At 34.0% G+C, this 18,061-nt stretch overlaps 1 protein-coding gene across 4 annotated transcripts in view; it reads right to left on the bottom strand.

Annotated features, from left to right (window-relative positions):
* The window catches only part of LOC131669837 (lachesin-like), a 126,538-nt gene that overhangs the window by 86,637 nt on the left and 21,840 nt on the right, over window positions 1-18,061 (bottom strand). Inside the window, exon 2 of one of the 4 annotated variants that reach the window (XM_058945005.1) lies at window positions 8,743-8,765. The exons of 2 other annotated variants lie outside the window; for them this stretch is intronic. The gene's annotated coding sequence lies outside the window, so the exon portion shown is untranslated. Of the gene's footprint in view, window positions 1-8,742; window positions 8,766-18,061 lie in introns of those variants that run through there. One more of the 4 variants, XM_058945008.1, reaches the window with a different exon arrangement.

The following is an 18,061-nucleotide window of genomic DNA, read 5'->3' as shown; positions in this document are numbered from 1 at the left end:
CTCTCTCTCTCTCTCTCTCTCTCTCTCTCTCTCTCTCTCTCTTTCTATCTGTGGTATTTCAATTTTAGCCGATCTTGTCGATGGAATGTGGATTTTAGGATTATGCAAAAAATACTTGACTTTTTTTTTGTTTCGAAGAATTATTTTACCGAGGGTGAGGCCAGTTTTGGCGGTGAACATTTTACAGCGGAATGTGATAATGTAATTGAAAGTGTAGCGCGATATGTAAATGTATTATATAAGAATGCGCGATCGGCTTCCATAAGGGAGCGACGATTAAAATGTTTTCCATTGAATAAGTTTGATGTGATTATTTAAAAAAATTTCAATATTTGTAGAAATTAAAGTTATATAAAGCTTCTTCGAACCGTCAATTTTCTTTTTTAGATAAGATTTGATCACCGAATAAATAGGAAATTCTTGCAGTATATGAGCAAAGTCTTTAGGCGATCCATCTAAACCTCACAGCAAGATATTACATCAAATACTAAGCAAAATAACACGAGAATAATTTCAAATGCACGATTAAACAGGTTGCCACATTTGCTGGAAGTTAAGGTATACAAGAGTTTAATAAAGACCTAAAAGTGGCCTTGCTCCCTCTTCCTCACTCTTCATTATTACCATTACAAATTACTGATTCTAAGCTGCAACATAATAGCATTCGCGAACACAGCTCCCTTCTCTTAGTTTAACGAGCATTGTCGTTGAAGAGAAATGGGTGAACCGACTTAATTAGGGCGTAAATTTGAGCTGTTATAAGACGTTTGCTCGATAAAATATCGACCAACTCATTTCATTAACCGTAGGGTGTAGTCATATTTGAAATTTTCGTGATTTATATTAAAAACAACATTGAATAAATTAAAAATAATTAATAATAAGAGGCTTGAACAAATGTTTAATTAGTTTCAATGTTTAAAAACATCCGACATGTAAAAGAATAAATTTATTACTACTTGTATCGAGTTATACATGATGTGAACAGAAGCATACGTGCTTAAGAATCATGCGTACGGTTATAGGCATTTTTTTTTTTACGGAACGTTACTTTGCATTCAAATGAGTTCATTACAGGCTGCCCACTACTCTGATCAGATAATCGTGATTTTTTTCTGATAAAACCTACTGATTACATTTGAAGAATTTTCATGAATATGAATTATGTGGGAAAAAATTTTGGTAAACTTTTTTTATAGTTAATTAGACAATTGCTAAATGTGCAATATATAATAATCATAATTTTGATTTATTCTTTTTCCGATATGCATGGTAATTATAAGTATTATTCAAACAATCAAAGATATGGTTATAAAAAAACAGTGATTTTATTTCAAATATCACTTACAAAAACGGATAAAATCGCTAAAGCTTGTAACGGATTTTGTTAAATTTTTCTTTATTTGAAACCGCATCCGAACGTTTTCCTCGAAAAAGAGAACATGAAATACACTTTTAGCGTTTGCTGCCAAATGTTTCCCACGACGAAGCTTTGGCTCGGTTTGAGATCGTAAAAGGAATTTCTCGCTTTGTTGGTCAATTTTTATGAAAAATATGTGGAAGTTAGTATAGCGCATTATTAATTACCTAGTTATCAGCAAAAATTTCAGATATTACACACTAGCTTAAATAAGTCAAGCTACAACATGATTTGGGAAACAGAGTTTTTAGGTAATCGATCGAGTCTTTTCCTGTTGGATCCTTTTGAGCTTATCTTTATTAATACCGAGATATGAATTGCGTTCCCTTCGAAACAGTACGAACTCGGTGAAATGAATAATAAATATTGGCTCAGAAGGATTCAAAACGGAAAGACTCGATCGATTACCTACAACTCCTTTTCCTAAATATTTTAGTGAGCCGATTGAAATATAGCAATCATTACTATAACATGGTTTAATTTTTAATTGCGCTTTACAAAATTTTGGTATTCTGAGTTGAAATATAGTAATCCTATAACTCATAAACTATCTGGCGACTAATGTACTTTCATATTTTGTACAATAGAAGTCTTCGATTTCACTTTGATGCATTTCAATCAATTTATAAAAATAATTTAAATGATACTATTGGAAACGTAGATAGTAAGCACGTGCCATGAATAAAAAAATGAATTTGATACAGAAAGTTTGAGCGAAGACAACTTAGGGGTGGCTTTCCTACGCGTTGACCAGGGTTACCGCGCAGCGACGCCCCGCAGGTAGGTCGGTTCATTGGCGCCGGTTAGGGTTCACCTAAAGCACATTTTCCCCTGAAACGTCTCGGGTAGGTCAATCCGTTCTCTATCATCCATCCGACATATGCTTGGCGAGACATACTACTGCTCTCGACTGGAATAAGATTGGTACGTTGTATATTATTGTCTGTTGAGTAACTTAAAATTTGTAGGCGCGATTAGTAATCTAATAATTTTATGTTAACATGGGAGTGTTAACAAAAAAATTAATATATTTGAATAGCTCATACCTCTCGCTTGAGGTTCGACACCCATACGATCGCAATAGCGTTCTCGTGATCGTGAAGCCAACTGAGATGCAAGAGTTTACTCCTGGAGGCGATGAACCTCGCGAAAACTACAGCTTCTGAGTTTTTTAGGGAAAGCTGCCAAGCCGACCGATAGGCTACAGAGCCAGAAGGCAGTAACATTTGAGCGGGGAAAGTGCCGCTGAAAGGCAAATTTTCAGGCAAGTCCACTATTCGTTCAGCGTTGGCACGGACAACTTGCTAGACTCCTGAGCAAATTGTATGCGGCCGAGATTATTCAAAGTTTATGCGTTGTATTTCATGCAACATTGTTTTTTCGCCTTTTTCCCACTGCGATTTTTTGTTATTATTTCTATGCCTATATTGTTATAAATTAAGTGACACTGTTCTTTTAAATGCATAAATAATTCAACTGCTAATTCACCTCCCACGTTTATTTCTGCTCTCCACGTCCTCAACAGATACTTATTTGAAATCCAGAGGGAAAGCTGTGGGTAATCATATTAGCATTACAAATCCCAGTGAATCGCCAATAACGTAAGTATCAAACTTTTTTTTAAAGAAAAAAGTTTAGTTCACACCTCATGATCTGGTAAAACCTCATCTCTTTATCCAAGCGCTCACGAGGGAACGAGACTATATCCAGTAATACTTTTTTTCAATACCATCCCACCAGCTAGCTCAACGAGAAAGTTTTCACACGTCAATTTACCGCTTAACCGAGAGGTACACACACACACTGAAGCGTGCTGATTATTCCCCAAGCGCGGCATGTTTTTTCTCCTGAAAGTTATGAAATCTGACTCTGGTTAATCGTTGTAACGAAGGCATATTGTCGATAGCCCCGAGCAAGCCATTAAAAGAAGTAATTATGCGACCTTGTGACCCCTCCCGAGCATAATTATCGGGAGAGCGTTATTACGAACAAATTGTTCCGCTTGTTTGTTCGCGAGATTTCACAGACAACTCTCCCTCCACTCTAATGATTTGGTGCGTGAAACTGGATTCGCGATTTGCATTCTGCTTCAGAGCAGAAGCCGCGGGAATTTCACGCTTCAAATTCTGCCTCTATTTTCTCACGGGTTACTGTTCATTACTGTTATTATACGCAGTTAGGTATACTGATGATACTGGAGTTTTTAATTGCTTGTATTGAGTTCACTTTCAACCCAATTTTTTTATGTACAATTTTCTTTGCTAATTGTACGTCCCTTTCGACAAACGAATGCTTCATTTTGACACAAAAAAACTATACTTTGCTTGTCATAACTTCTAACTTATTCCTTTTCCATACAAGAATATTGTAGTTGGAGAAAATGATATTTTCTCAGATGATAAGATTAATATAAATACTGCTTTCTTTTATTTAACAAAAATTGAACAAAAAACAAACTATGTTTAAAATTCTAAATTTAAAAAAACGACTTTAAAGGGAGATGCTTATATAAATGGATAAAAATTATCTCGACTTTTGTGAATTTATCATGAAGAAACTATACAATGTTTTTATTCAAAAATTTTACAGTGTATCTAGCCTTGAACATGCATACCATATTTTTTTACATAATTTACATTAGAGGCGGTGGTAAAAAATAGAAATAAACACAATAAACAATTTTTTTTTAATTACGCGCAGAGTCATGTATGTTGTATCTCCTTAAACATAAAAAAAGAATTTTTCTATTATTATAAGGATTATATCTTGTCTAGAAACCTAATTTTAGAGAATAAAAAAATCTGTAACAAAATAACAGACTTTTAAAAAAAAAATTTTTTAAGTTTTTTTCATTATTATTGCAAAATAACGGTTACATTTTTTCCTTCAAAACAAGTAGATTCATGGATAAAATTATTAAATTATCTTTCAAATAGTATGTTTTTTTTATAAGTTGAAGATTCTTTGAGTAATGCTGCATGACATGTTAGACTACCTTTACCAAAACTACTTTTGACAATCAAATCTACGATTTTTTCAGAACAGTATAATATTAAAATTGTCAAGCCAATTTTTAATGGAAAATCGCGTTTTTTTTCCATGATACGTAATCGGACAATTTTTTTTTCTTCTTCGACAAAAGTTTTCGAACTGACTTGAATGGAATGAATTTTTGTTGCTTGATGAATGCGATCGACGATACTGTCATACGCTGACCTGTTGGTCATTTCATATAAATCCATCAAGCTCGAAAATAAATTAATACTTTGCAAACCGACAGCTAAGAGCCTCATCACAAACGCTATGCAACAATTTTCTCCGAAACCATTGTTGATGCAAGAACCAGAAGGCACGTAATTTATGCCACATTTACACGACAGAGATAGTTTCCAACATAGACCACAGGCGCCAATCTCTTCGAACTTCCCCGATCCTTTACAAGTTTTACAACATAACAAATCAGAAAGTTCACTGAACACTGTCACGAATTCATTAATTCAGTACCGGTGAGAACAGTAAACTGATATATCATTTGCAGATGCTGATGTCAGTTTTTGGGTAGAATTAACGTTAAATTTGTACAAATTAATGAATTTAGGTTTTCGTAATTAATGAATTTAGGTTTTCGTAATTAATGAATTTGGGTTTCATAAAGCTGGATATGATAGAATGAATTTTCGCCATTAGTTGATTTTCATCAACTATTATAACGATATGAAATATTAAAGAAAATCTCGACTACTGTACTGTGAAAGCAGTGATCGTATGCTTTGAAGTGAATGGCTTTTCTGAATACGCTTCTATTTAGCTTTTTCGCTGAGCTTTAATTGACATTTCCAGGTTGTTGGACTAGACTTTCGAAAGTGTCATTGTATGTGTTGCCAATTGAACGATATCTAAAGGTACGAGTTAATCTAAATACGATTATTATAAGCTAATCAGCTTTACGAACAGCGCTACATCGATCACAATCCTAATGGAAATTTTCTTTCAAATCGCATTACGAATAGCAAATAATCAATGGCTTCAATGGTATAATAATCGATGACCAGTGGTTATATCAAATTCACATACGTTTTATCACTTCGCATTACTATAAAAGAAAAAGTATCGATAAAATAGGGTTGGCAATTGTAAAATCCAACTGAATCTCTCGTTTCACGGATTAGAGTAATGGCTTTTGCTAACCATAACTAAATCCCAGTCGCCAAAGCGGCAATTGATCGCGAAATGGCCAGTCAACCAAATCCCTATATCCTCTACACAGATAGCCTCCTCCCCCCCCTCTCTCTCTCTCTCTCTCTCTCTCTCTCTCTCTCTCTCTCCAGAGTAACGTTATATTTAATTAACTGATTGTCTGGTAATTCGAAATCCAATAGCTCCATTAGAGCCTGCCTGTACACATCGACAAGCGCAATTCGCCTGTACATTAATGACCCGTAATCCGTTTTGTTTGCCCAACTTCGTTATGCGTCCTCTACCCCTTCAATGTGTGTATGTATGTACATTTTCAAATTTGTGATTTCTTGACTTTCTGACTTCGATCCGCATCCTACATTTTTTCACTAGACGAGCACATCGAGTCAGTGGGTAATTGTTGCACACACTCAAGATTTTACTATCGTAATATAAGATGCCATATTTTATTTTAGCAGACATTCAGTTCTCAAATAAATGGGACATCCAGTAAGCTTTGGAGAAACAATTTGATTACGTGGAAAGCTTGTATGACGAAAATATTTTTTTCTTTGCTCGTCGATTAACAATCAGTAAAAATGGTCCACTCAATCATCATATTTTCGGAAATTATTTTATTAATTTCACATAATATTCAATATCGAATAGGAAATTAATGCATATTAATTTGGTTATAAGTAGGTTTAATGGTTGAAAATAAGTCTGTCTGATATCGTGAGAATGTCTAAAACCATTACGTGCATCCAAGTTTTTCAATTTTACCTAAAAATTCACTTTATGAGAAAATTATCAACTGGAAAAACACCTGAGAACTTTGTGACACATACATATCGTCATTCGTCAGTTTATTCATGTTTATACTACTTATTCTCAATCATTAATCAATTTCGATAAACGGAAAATTAACTAGATACGTACCCTTTTCGTTATTTTGAAGGGGAGCATATTAAACAATGCAATATTAATAAAATTATCGAACTTATTATATCATAGTTGACCTTGTCTTTATTTCAAATAAGTTTAGTCAAAAATGAAATCTTATATAAATATAAATACTTTCTAGTTATCGAAGAAAAGGATTCTTATAGAATTTACGAACGCCTCATTATCTAGAAAAATAAATTTATCTCTACAATCTCATCTAGTCTCAAGAAAATTAGAAAGAAGATTCAGAGTCTTTTACATTTATTGAATAATTTGTTGGAACATTTTCGTCGTCTTCCACTTTTATACTTCGTTATATATTTTATTTTTATGCAATTACGAAATAAACATAGCAAGCTAATTCATTAAAAAAGATAATTTTAACAATAACAGGCATAATAAGCCCATGAAAAGATAATTGAGAAATGGACTTTTATTAGTTATCATGATTCACGTTATCAAAGTTCATCACTACTAAAAGATAATAAATTAAAAATTAATAAATTACATTGTATTCTATCGAATGGCGTGCACAAGAGAAAAAGCTGTTCTTTGAACTACGTGTTAACCGCACCAAAGGGCGCGATGGGAACGAGAAGTCGTATTAGTAGAAAATCTTTAAAGCCTTGTCAAATCAAGCTTAACGTGGCATCAATCACCGACGTGAAACGAATACGCGCCTAAAGGAGACAGTTTTTGATTGAAGCGGCTCGCGGTGAAAGGCCATAAATTACTGAGCGTTAATCCGATCGCTCGACTCGAATCAGAAAAGGAAAAAACATTATCTATACGAAAAGTTCGATTCGAGCAACCTATTTACAGTCGCTTAATCAATGGCTAAAAGTTGGACGTGCATGCGCGGCGCAACAGGAGACTTTTACGGCCCAACTTTTTAAAGCTCGATAATAGCAAAAATCGCAAGTTTTGCGATACAATGAAATTGCTTGCATTGAAACTTATTTTTTCTTTTTATACAATCATTAATCAAGGACGAGATCACATTTTTATGTTTTTTACAAATAATCCTATTGATGAAGTTAATGTAAGCTCTTCTATACGTCGACGAGTATGTCGAAGATATTCGAGCATAACATATTCTTAGCACAACATATTATGAATTTTTCTGTACAAAATTAACTAAATAATGTATTCTCTCAAATCACAAATAACAAAACTTTTTATGGAAGTACTAAATAATTTGATTAAAGATTTCTGATTAAAGGAAAACATCTTACAAAATTATTATTTGCAATAACAGAATTGAATTTTAGACTAGATCATTGCTCTATATTTTACTATGTCTAAACGCTATTTTCAACTTTTTCTAACACACTTCTCGTTCCCATTGCGCCGTTTCACGCTGTTGAAACATAAATCAAAGAACAACTTTTTCTCACGTGCACGCAACTCAATAAAATACAATAAAATTTCAAAGCGAAATTGATTTATAGGTACTTTTGTTTTCCAGCATAATGTGACTATACTTTATGCTCTCGTGTACATTTATTATTCATCTAATGTCTAATCTGTAATAGCAAGGGTATATTGTAATGTTTTGAAATACTCATTGATCATAGCACTCTTCTTTTTTCCTTTAAATCGTTTGATCACAAAAATTCTCATGTAATATTAACATTTCATTTTCATTTTCTCTTTGCTAAAATCGGATGGTCATACTATTTTGGAAAACGTGTTAATTAATTTTAGCACATTTTACTCAACACAATAATTAGTACACATTGAATAGAAAAAGGAACAAATTAAGTTACTTAATTAAAGACCTCAATCAGAAATAATTTTGTAGAAACGTTTGTTTGTAATTTTGAAAATGGATTCTTATTTTTCGCAGAAAATGATACTGAAATATATACTTTACTAAAATTTAAAAAACATTAAAATCCATATTTTCCGAACCGTTAAAAAAGTTATTGTGTTTTTGAACTATCAAAAATTGATAGACATAGAAGGTACTCTGGGATATTAACAATTTGAACTTAAGTCACGCGGGGTTAGCCAAGTTGTACCGATCTAACTTTGCAGCGATTTTAAAATTTGCATTTGGCAGCTGTTTCTAAATATAAGAAAGAGATGTCAATAAAATATAAATTCGTCCCAGGCTGCGACAATGTTTCAAATTAAAAACATTGCCAATTTTGCTCAATCTATTCCTAAAACAATAACAAAATCCAACTTCAACTTACGCAGTCAGTCATCAACATCTCATCTGAAACATAAAAATTATCCGTATATAAGCAGCGAACTTTGAATCAATCACAGAATTAAAAATTTCAAAACATGTAAGATGAAAACTCCAAATCCAATCCATGACAATGGAATTAAACGGGAGCAGAAATAAATACACGCTTGCAATTCGCTTTGCTTAGATAAAAAATAAATAATTTGTTCAACTTCACCGTAATGGTAAACTGAAAAAATAAAAAAGTACCTCATATTGTTTCTTATATTTGTCTGCTCCATTATTTCTCGCGTGCAGATGTCATTAGAAACCCTTGAGCACCGTAAGGACTGACCGACGTGTAGGTAGGGTGTTAGTGAAAATAATGCACCTTGTATTTCAGCGTTTCGAGGATTAAACTGAATTTCGCGTATGGGATGGCGGAGGCTTTCGCCACCGCCACTGTTGAGAGGATCTCACTACTCTCGGGGAATCTCGCAAATTTCATAAAATTCCTCTTGGGACTCGGCGGTACTGCGCGAAATAATTTTCCGTCGTCGTTCAAATTAAGTTAAGCGTTTTGTGTACATGTGAGCGTGAATCGTGGGATTCGAGAAGCCTTAAGCGTGTTGTTCTTTTGCTAATAAGATTGTTTCTACTTTTTTCCCGCAAAAATGCATTTGTTGAGATTCGAAAATTTTCCAAGATGCGAGCCACAATAGCCTCGATAGATGAAAGGATTTCATCCACATTTTTTCCTGAAAAATGCAACCTGTTCGATTAAATATCAGTTAACGATAACAAGCTTGGAATTGTATTTTCTCTTACTCAATCGTATTTCCTCTTTTGAAATAGAACATCGAAGAAAAATCACGTTCGATAAACCGTGGAGCAGAAAAATACCTCAGTTCCTTCATCGATGCCAATGATAACATAAGCCCTTTCGCGGAGCCAAACCATGAACATAGAAAGAGGATAAAGAGCAGAAGCAGCCGAAGTCGTTTCGGTTGAAAATCCACGAAGAATATAGAGAGACGCGCAATCGTTGAAAAATCCTCGTTGCATCTGCATGCAAAGCTTGGATAGATTTGTTTCATTCGGGCAACAGGTTTATTACCCCGTGAAACTTCAATCCAATAAGCATCGTTCTCTCGATCATGCGGCTAGTCTAAAATAATTTTGCCTGCAGGCAAACTGTAGGCAATTATCGCCCAGCCGAGTGTAATTATAACCGAAACGCTATAACGTATAACCTCCTCTCTCTCTCTCTCTCCCTCTCGCCCTTTCTGACCGAACTATATTCCAATGTGGCTAGATGAAAATTGCCCCTCTCTCCCTTCTACATTCATCCCTTGAGACTAGCTATAATTTAAGTCTTATTTTAACATTTCATGCGTATTTTCTTTTAGCTACGGTAAATTGATTGGTCTTATTTAAGTGACATTTTCGTGCTTGAGCAAACCATGTTTCTAGTTAAAATAAAAAAGCTTTGTCCTGATTACTATCTAATAATTTCTGCATTTGTGACAAATAAATATCATTTTTCTCTCCTAACAAGTCGCTTTGTAAAAAAAAATTTCTTAAATGTTGCATTTCTAAAAGAAAATGTTCTCAAATTGAAAAAATCCAACGAGTAATAAAGAATTTGCTTAATAAATCACATTACATTCAAAAGGTCTTAGTTCGCAAAAAATGTTTCCTCATTATTAAAATAAACAAAAAAGCATTGAAACAATTCGTAAATTATAGAAAAATATAAATAAAGTGATTATAACTGAATCAACCACGTATATCAAAATTAAAATTGTATATTTTATCACGCTTGTTAGGTAAACCACGTACGACACGTTGCTACAGAATTTGTAAATTAACTAACGTCAAACGTCCATTTGGGATTCATGAATTTACAACCATATATGCACATTTTACTTGAATAATTCAGGCGCAATTCAATTCCTCAAGGGAATTTATCGATAGACGGCCACTGTAGACCATGTACAGGGCCAATTCGTAAAAAAAGAGGGTGAAACTGAATAATGAATCGCGACTCGACCTAAATCTTTCTTATTTGATTTGGGCATTATTATTTAGAAAATTGGTTGATATTTCTCTACGAAATAAAACATTTCAATCTATAATGTACATTTAATAATATGGATTAGATAAAAAGCTTTTTCCAATATATAATGTTCTATTGATGTTTTTTTTAAAATAGAATAAATTAGAAAATATGTCTATTTTAATTTATTTAATACTCTAGGGCTTCGCCAAAAGCAATAACAACAGCAATTTATTTCGATGAATCATATACCAGATGTTTACAAATTATTATTTCAATATATTGGTAATATTTGAATTGAAACACGATATTAATAATAATTATTAATTTAAATAGCTTCGAGGTATTGCTCTATTCAGAGTATAGCATTATTGTATGAATGACCAATTACAATACTTAAAATCGTTATTAGAGAAACACGGTGGCTCATGATAGAGAATGAGATTTCTATAATTTGGATTCGATTTCCGGTGAATACCAATAGCTTTTTTCTAAAGAAGCGTACGTACTAACACCAACATCAGTGTTCTTATAGTAGTTTGAATTTCACTAGTTAATAAATTGTAGATCTTATAATCGGAGTAGTTTGATTTAGACAAGATTTTAGATTTTGGGGCGCGGTACTCCGATGCTCTTTGAGAAATACAAAGATACAGAACACTCTCTTCCTATCAGAATCCATATAGAAGTAGCGGGCGAACACTCGTCTGCCTGTATGCCAATAGGCTAAGATGAAACTAATAACCAACTAATTAACAATACGCATTGTATTCAATTATAACAATAGCATTTATGACAATATTTAATATAAACATTATATAGCAAAACGTTATTGATCATATTGTTTTCATGTCATTAAAATTATTCAAATGATATTTTGACTAACTGAAGCAGACTATACTTATAAATAATTATTATAGAATGTCGAAATTTAATTAAAATTATTTCCTAAATTAATAAACGTCTCGCAGTAATTATAGTAACTTAAGTTTTACGGTGACGAAAAAAACTCCAGTGATTTCATTAACATAATATAAATTACGAGCACACTCCAAACAATGAAATCAATAGCTTATTGATAAGATAAAACAGCGGACACTCAAAATTCACGACGGTTAATCGCATTCCTAATACCACTTTAGTCATGAACAAAAAGAGGAATTTTAAAAAAAGCTTGACAATATGCGACAAAGCTCTTACTCGGGAGGCGGTAGAAACTTAAAAAGGGCGTGACACTTAACGACTTTTGATAGCCCTCTCTTCTCTCTCCCATGTTTTATCATAAACTTATCCGGCTAACTAAGTTTCCTCCTCCGATCGATGTGCCTTGTAACACTGACGTTTTAGATCCCACAATTTATCGATTTGATTTCGCCTTTTTTCACGATTGTCACATGATAGAATGTTATTTCTCGTGGTTCGTTTGGCATTACGAGACTTCCAATCGAAATGGTTTGTGAAAACCTTCGGTCAAATCGTGTGATTTTTCAAGTTTGATTAGACAATTATCACCGTTAGAGATTTTCTCTAAAAAATATAGTAAATGACTTGCAATCTTCTAAATTCTAAAATTATATACCATAAATATACCTGCAATATAAATCTACATAAAAAACAAAAAGCACAGATCTAGTAATGGACTATCACAAAATATGTAACTAAAGTGACGTGCTATATTTCAAACGTTTTAAAACGCTGCTCGACATTATTTCAGAACTTGTACGTTTCACCATTACGTGATTTATACAAGAAGTGCATGTCTGATATTATGTTCGTTGTTCTACACACAAATGCAGATTTAATAGCGTAATAAAATTATCACAAAGATAAAATAAATCCTTCTGTTAACATCACACTAATGTACTTTTATAGTCACATAACAGATATTTAATGTGTTTCTCGCACGATAAAACCGATGAAAAGTCTAATAAAATAGAATGTGATATTCTTAACGCATAAAATATAGTTGTTAATTAGAGTGACATACGCCAATCATCGTATGTCCAAAAAAATACTTTTATGTCAACTTTGACGTTTACAAAACTGTCAAACCTATTAAATTACATATTGTATATATTTATACTTGAACCTAACCTTCCACAGATGAGCCACACGGGCACTGCTTTGCAGACCTAAGCGAGATAGTAAGCAGAGAAACGATCGAGCAATATCTATATTCTTAACATCAGTGATGCATCGAAGTTAGGTGAAACATATACTATATATATATTGCAGTGAGGCTTCCATAATTAGAGTAGCAATTGAAAACGCTCGCTCGCTCAAGCGCTCAATCGTGCAAAGGGAATGAGACTATTAACCGCAAAACTGGGTCGGAATGAATTTGCAACGTTAGTCAGACTATTTCAGAATTCGCTTTGTTGGTGCAGGCCTAATTCGTTTGATGCTTTCTTTCTCTTTTTTACTTTGCCGATATCAGCATCAAACGAATGGTGCTTAAAGAGATCACTTGGTTTTTAAAACTGTAATTGAATGCTTCGACATTGCAATATAAGTGCTTACAGGTTCGTTTTTCTTTTATTTCTTTTTCAAATATACTACGTAACATCCAATGCTCACACTTTGAGTATTTGCTAGGAAAATCGACGTATAAATATCGATATTGACCTCGATGGTTAATACGAGGGGCGACATCTTCGGCTTTCCGCCACGTCCAAAACCACGTCCCGTGGTTGCCTACCACAACGCATGCGGTACTCAGGCTCTCTCGCTCGGCGGCTACCATACTCTCAACAACATCTCCAGCCGCTACTCCGGCCCTCGTTCAGCTTCGAGGACGACGCCCAGGTTGCTAGCTTTACCAACCGACTGCTTTCCTTACCTGGAGCCGGCGTTACGGTTCAGAAGGGAAACTCCGCAGCAGCGAGCCAGCCTGTCGTTCTACCGTAGCTACGGGGTAGAGCGATTGAGCCATCCCACCCTACGAGAACGAGAACGTGAACGTTGTTACGACGCAGTCCCGTAAAATTTGAGCGTGTATGCGTGAAATGATTTTCCACTTGAGCTTTTTTATGATTCGTCTGATATATACCGGTAAGGAAGTCTTTTATTGCTAATTATAGCGATCAAATTTAAATACACGAATTGATAGTATGACTTCACGAATTAGATCCATTTTATATTCTATGTAATCTATGTTTCAATTTATTTTGTCATGTGCCCCGGACCTATTCTCCACTAATTTCTTGCACTCTTAATGTTGCTTTTTAAGCTTTATTTAGCCCAAATCAAATTGATAATTACTAACTTTGTCTAGTCTTTCTTTTAAACGTAGATTATCTGCCGTGAATTTTATTTCAAAAGAAATCTATTTTCATTAGAAGAAATTGATTTTAAACTTATCAAATGAATATCGTTTGAAGAAAATATTTCCATTACAACCAAATTACATCATAGTACGACATTATTTATTGGCGGGAAAACTATAAGTAAGACGGAACGAGTAGAAATCCTATTATTAAAATCTGAAAATTTTTGGAAAAAATTAAAGCTTATTGCAATTGAAATTTCTCATACAGGTGGTTATTATACTACATAACAAGCAGTTTCACTTCTACGCCAGCAACTTCACGGAATGTTCAAAAGAGATTAATCCGAAGTAGAAAGTGACTGATTAAATTACTGAAATACCTGGAGTTTCTTCCACTGTAGCGTGATTTAGGTTTATTAGTTTGGACTTCTGAAACAAAATAATAACAAGCAGGCAAAGTTGAGCAACAAACATACTACGTTGTCATTGTAGTAAAAGTTAATTTTCAAAGCTTTGCAATATACCAAATTCACGTACATACCCAGAGTAACATTGAAATTCACCATTGCGAATTTATGTGAGAAACAATGTCAAACATTCACTGCAAGCGACGCAAGTATGCATTAGAGCAAGAGTGTTGTATACTGCGAAAGTGAAGTTATAAACACCTAAGTGCGTGCGTACGCTTAGCACTTACGCGTACGCAAATGATGTTATATAATGTCTCAAAATAATTTCTTTGATGGAGACATCACTCAAGAAACAGTTGAGAACGAAAATTTGCGCAAACGTGTGATTAAATACATCAGTTGTCACTCGTTCTGCACAATTTTTTGCATCAAAACATTGACGGATAATATATTCTTTTTGATCACGCATCACCAAGTCAATAAAAAAAAATTCCGTATGAATGGTAAACAACAAAGCCCTGTTCTTTCTCTCTCCAACGTAATATCGCTGGTGTGTTTTTACTATCGCGCGGCATAAAACTGCAGGCGCTATCCCAGAGGAAGCGACTGATCCCACGCGCACACCGGTGTAAAAGCGAATCACCATAACGTAAATTTTTATCCCCTCCCCCCTGCCCCTCTTGCGACGGTCGCTTTCCCCTCGCTAATAAAACATTTAATGCGTTTACGAGAGGACGAACGAATGATAGTAAAAAAGAAGATCGTTACGAGAATCGAATGACTAATTGGCTTTGTACGCTGGTAATACCATTTTTACCTCCTCTCCCATCTACATTCTTGTTCCTTTGTAGCATGGAGATTGTTTGACTTTTCGGTTCGTCGCGAATGATCGTTGATTAACGATAATTCCGTCGAGTAGTCGTAGCAAGTGACAGGTGTCAAGTGGCCTGTTTCGGAGAGTGTTGCTGAATTACTTTTTGAAATTTTGAATGGTGATGGTATCATAAAATTTTGAAGCCGTAACCATTGCCATTGAAAATTATAAAAAAAAAGGGAAAAATGAAAAGTATGATCAAACTAAGCATTTGATTTACGACAGATATCAATTGTAACAAGAGTAAGCGAATTGTAATTTCAATACACTAATTGCATTATTGATATCAACAATATACCTGTATATGTTACATGTAAGTGCAATAGAAGAATGAACATTTAATTTGATCAAAAAAAGATAATTATTGTTAACCAGACAATAAAATGTGTGACACGCGCATAAAAAGATTATTGTAATGTATAAACATACGTGAATTGCTTGAATAATATCTGCTGACACGAGTCGAACGTGTCATACTCATGATGATAATTATAAACAGATCAAAGACTATATGAGACGCAGAATCCCTCAAACGTCACATGTTTTTATCAAACTAATTTATCTGATTATCAAACGTTATGGAATTATCGTGTTACATAAAAATGACATGAATCGCAGAGCCAACAGTGTGCTACAGTAAGCTACGTCTCTACCCTATCAGAAAACTGAAAAAAAGCTACACTGGAACTACGAATCTCAAACGAGAGTAAGAGAGAGAGGGAGAGAGAGAGAGAGAGAGAGAGAGAGAGAGAGAGAGAGAGAGGTCGGAAGAAAGAATAATAAAAATTTAATAATTTAATAGTTCGATTTACTCAGCAAGCGTCAGTCAGAAAGCTTTTAGCCGTGATCAAAGCAAGCACCTTTCATAGATTCATCAAACTCTTATAAGTGTTTTCACAAAGTAGACTTAATTTTCAGAGACGTCGTCAAACTCAATAACTAATATCAAACGCATAAATTAATCTGGTCATCAAGTATTCTACAGATATTATAATTTTGGAAATAAGATATTGAAGGATAGTTATTTACTATAAAAACTCTTCATAATTTAGTGAAATGCATTACAATGATTACAAAGACATACTATTTCGATTATATGCAATTAAAGTTGAAATAATAAGGTGTCCTGAGCATTGAAATAAAATTTGTTTTCTATAGAACTATTCACAAATAGTAATCAACTGGTTAATAAATATCATTTAACAATATTTTTTATTTCTGAATGGAAAGAGAGGAATGAAAGTTTCTGTTGGTATTGTAAACTGTTAAAATAAAAAAGGGATGAAAAAGTTATTCGTCTTTAAAAGCCTTCGTGGTAAAAAAAGAAAATGTCTTTTCATGAGAACTAAAAGTAGCATTTCACGTTCAACAGTATAATTTCAGATTTGAATCTCATGATATTTTCTCTTTTCGCCGTTACTTTTAGAAAAGGCTTCATCGGGCTTCTATTGCTATCTACTTTTCATTCTTTGCTTGGACCATAGCTGTGAGAGAGATAGAGAGAGAGAGAGAGAGAGAGAGAGAGCCAATACATCCTGCAAGGAACAGGAAACCGATGAAAAGAAACTTTTTATTTTTCATCGCTGGCTACCTTGAACAAAGGCTCTCAATCACTGTTTACTCGGCAGCATCGTTAGCACTTACTCTGCTTCTCTCCTCGGTTAAAAAATAAAGCTCGACTCTTTACAGATTTTTTCTAGCCTTCGCATTCGAACGCCGATAAAAAAATACCAGTTAATTTTCAAACAATACATGGTATGTGCAACAGAGACTTTTACCACGGATTCTATCGGGTATCGCATTGAGTGAAATTTAATCGACATAAATTAAAGGAATTCATTTCTCATATAGAAGGATTGTATCATGGTGGAATGGACTGCAATTAGAAACGTCGGAATTCGTTTTTTAAGTCTTTTACTTTGTTAATCTGTATTATGAACTTTTGGAAATCAACATTTAAAAAAATAATAGCAGCTAATAATTAAAAAGACCTTTTTGTATGACTACGAATTATAATTATATTAAATTTGAAAAAAGTCAAATTCTCTTCATTTAATATATCATTGTTTTTTATCAAAATTTAATTAGAAATTTTTAAACAGAAAACTGAAAGATTTTCCTCAATCGTGTATTTACTTCATGAAAATTTGTTCAGAATACAATAACTTAATAACAGTCTACATTTTAAACAAAACGTGCGGGTCAAAATTTCCGTATGCACGCATGTTCAAACTTGTGTACACTTGAAAAGCACAGATTTTGTAGATAAATATAAGTAAAAGCACTATTAAAGCTAGCATTAAAAGCCCAAATGTACAACATCAAGCTTCTTTTCATTAATAAATTTACACACATCGCGTGTCAAGAAAAAGAAAAAACAAGAAAAGTTTTTGCATGGTCGACAAGATCGCTTATCACCTCTGTCGCAGCTTTACTGGTGCAAGAGCAGTATCACAGCGAGTAGCGAGGGAAAGAGGGTAAACGAGCGACACTCAAAATCGTATAACAAGCGGACGTAAAGTCTCGGGCACGCGCGCCACCTAAACACACCCCGACAACGATAATTCCGCGTACGTGCGCGATGGTAAGGTGTTAAGAGGATGGCGCTCAAGCATTTTAATTTCCGTGCGAAGATAGGCTACTGAGATTGCCTTGCGCAATGCAGACACGACGGATTCTCTACTATAGCTATGCCGAACATGATGTCACTTTTAATTGAGCTCACGGCAACTA

Source organism: Phymastichus coffea, unplaced genomic scaffold (genome assembly GCF_024137745.1).
Source record: "Phymastichus coffea isolate CEN01 unplaced genomic scaffold, Cenicafe_Pcof_1.1 PCOF00097, whole genome shotgun sequence".
In the NCBI taxonomy this organism is placed as follows: domain Eukaryota; kingdom Metazoa; phylum Arthropoda; class Insecta; order Hymenoptera; family Eulophidae; genus Phymastichus; species Phymastichus coffea.
Note: the sequence above shows the minus strand (reverse complement) of the source record. Positions and strands in the feature narration are given on the sequence as shown.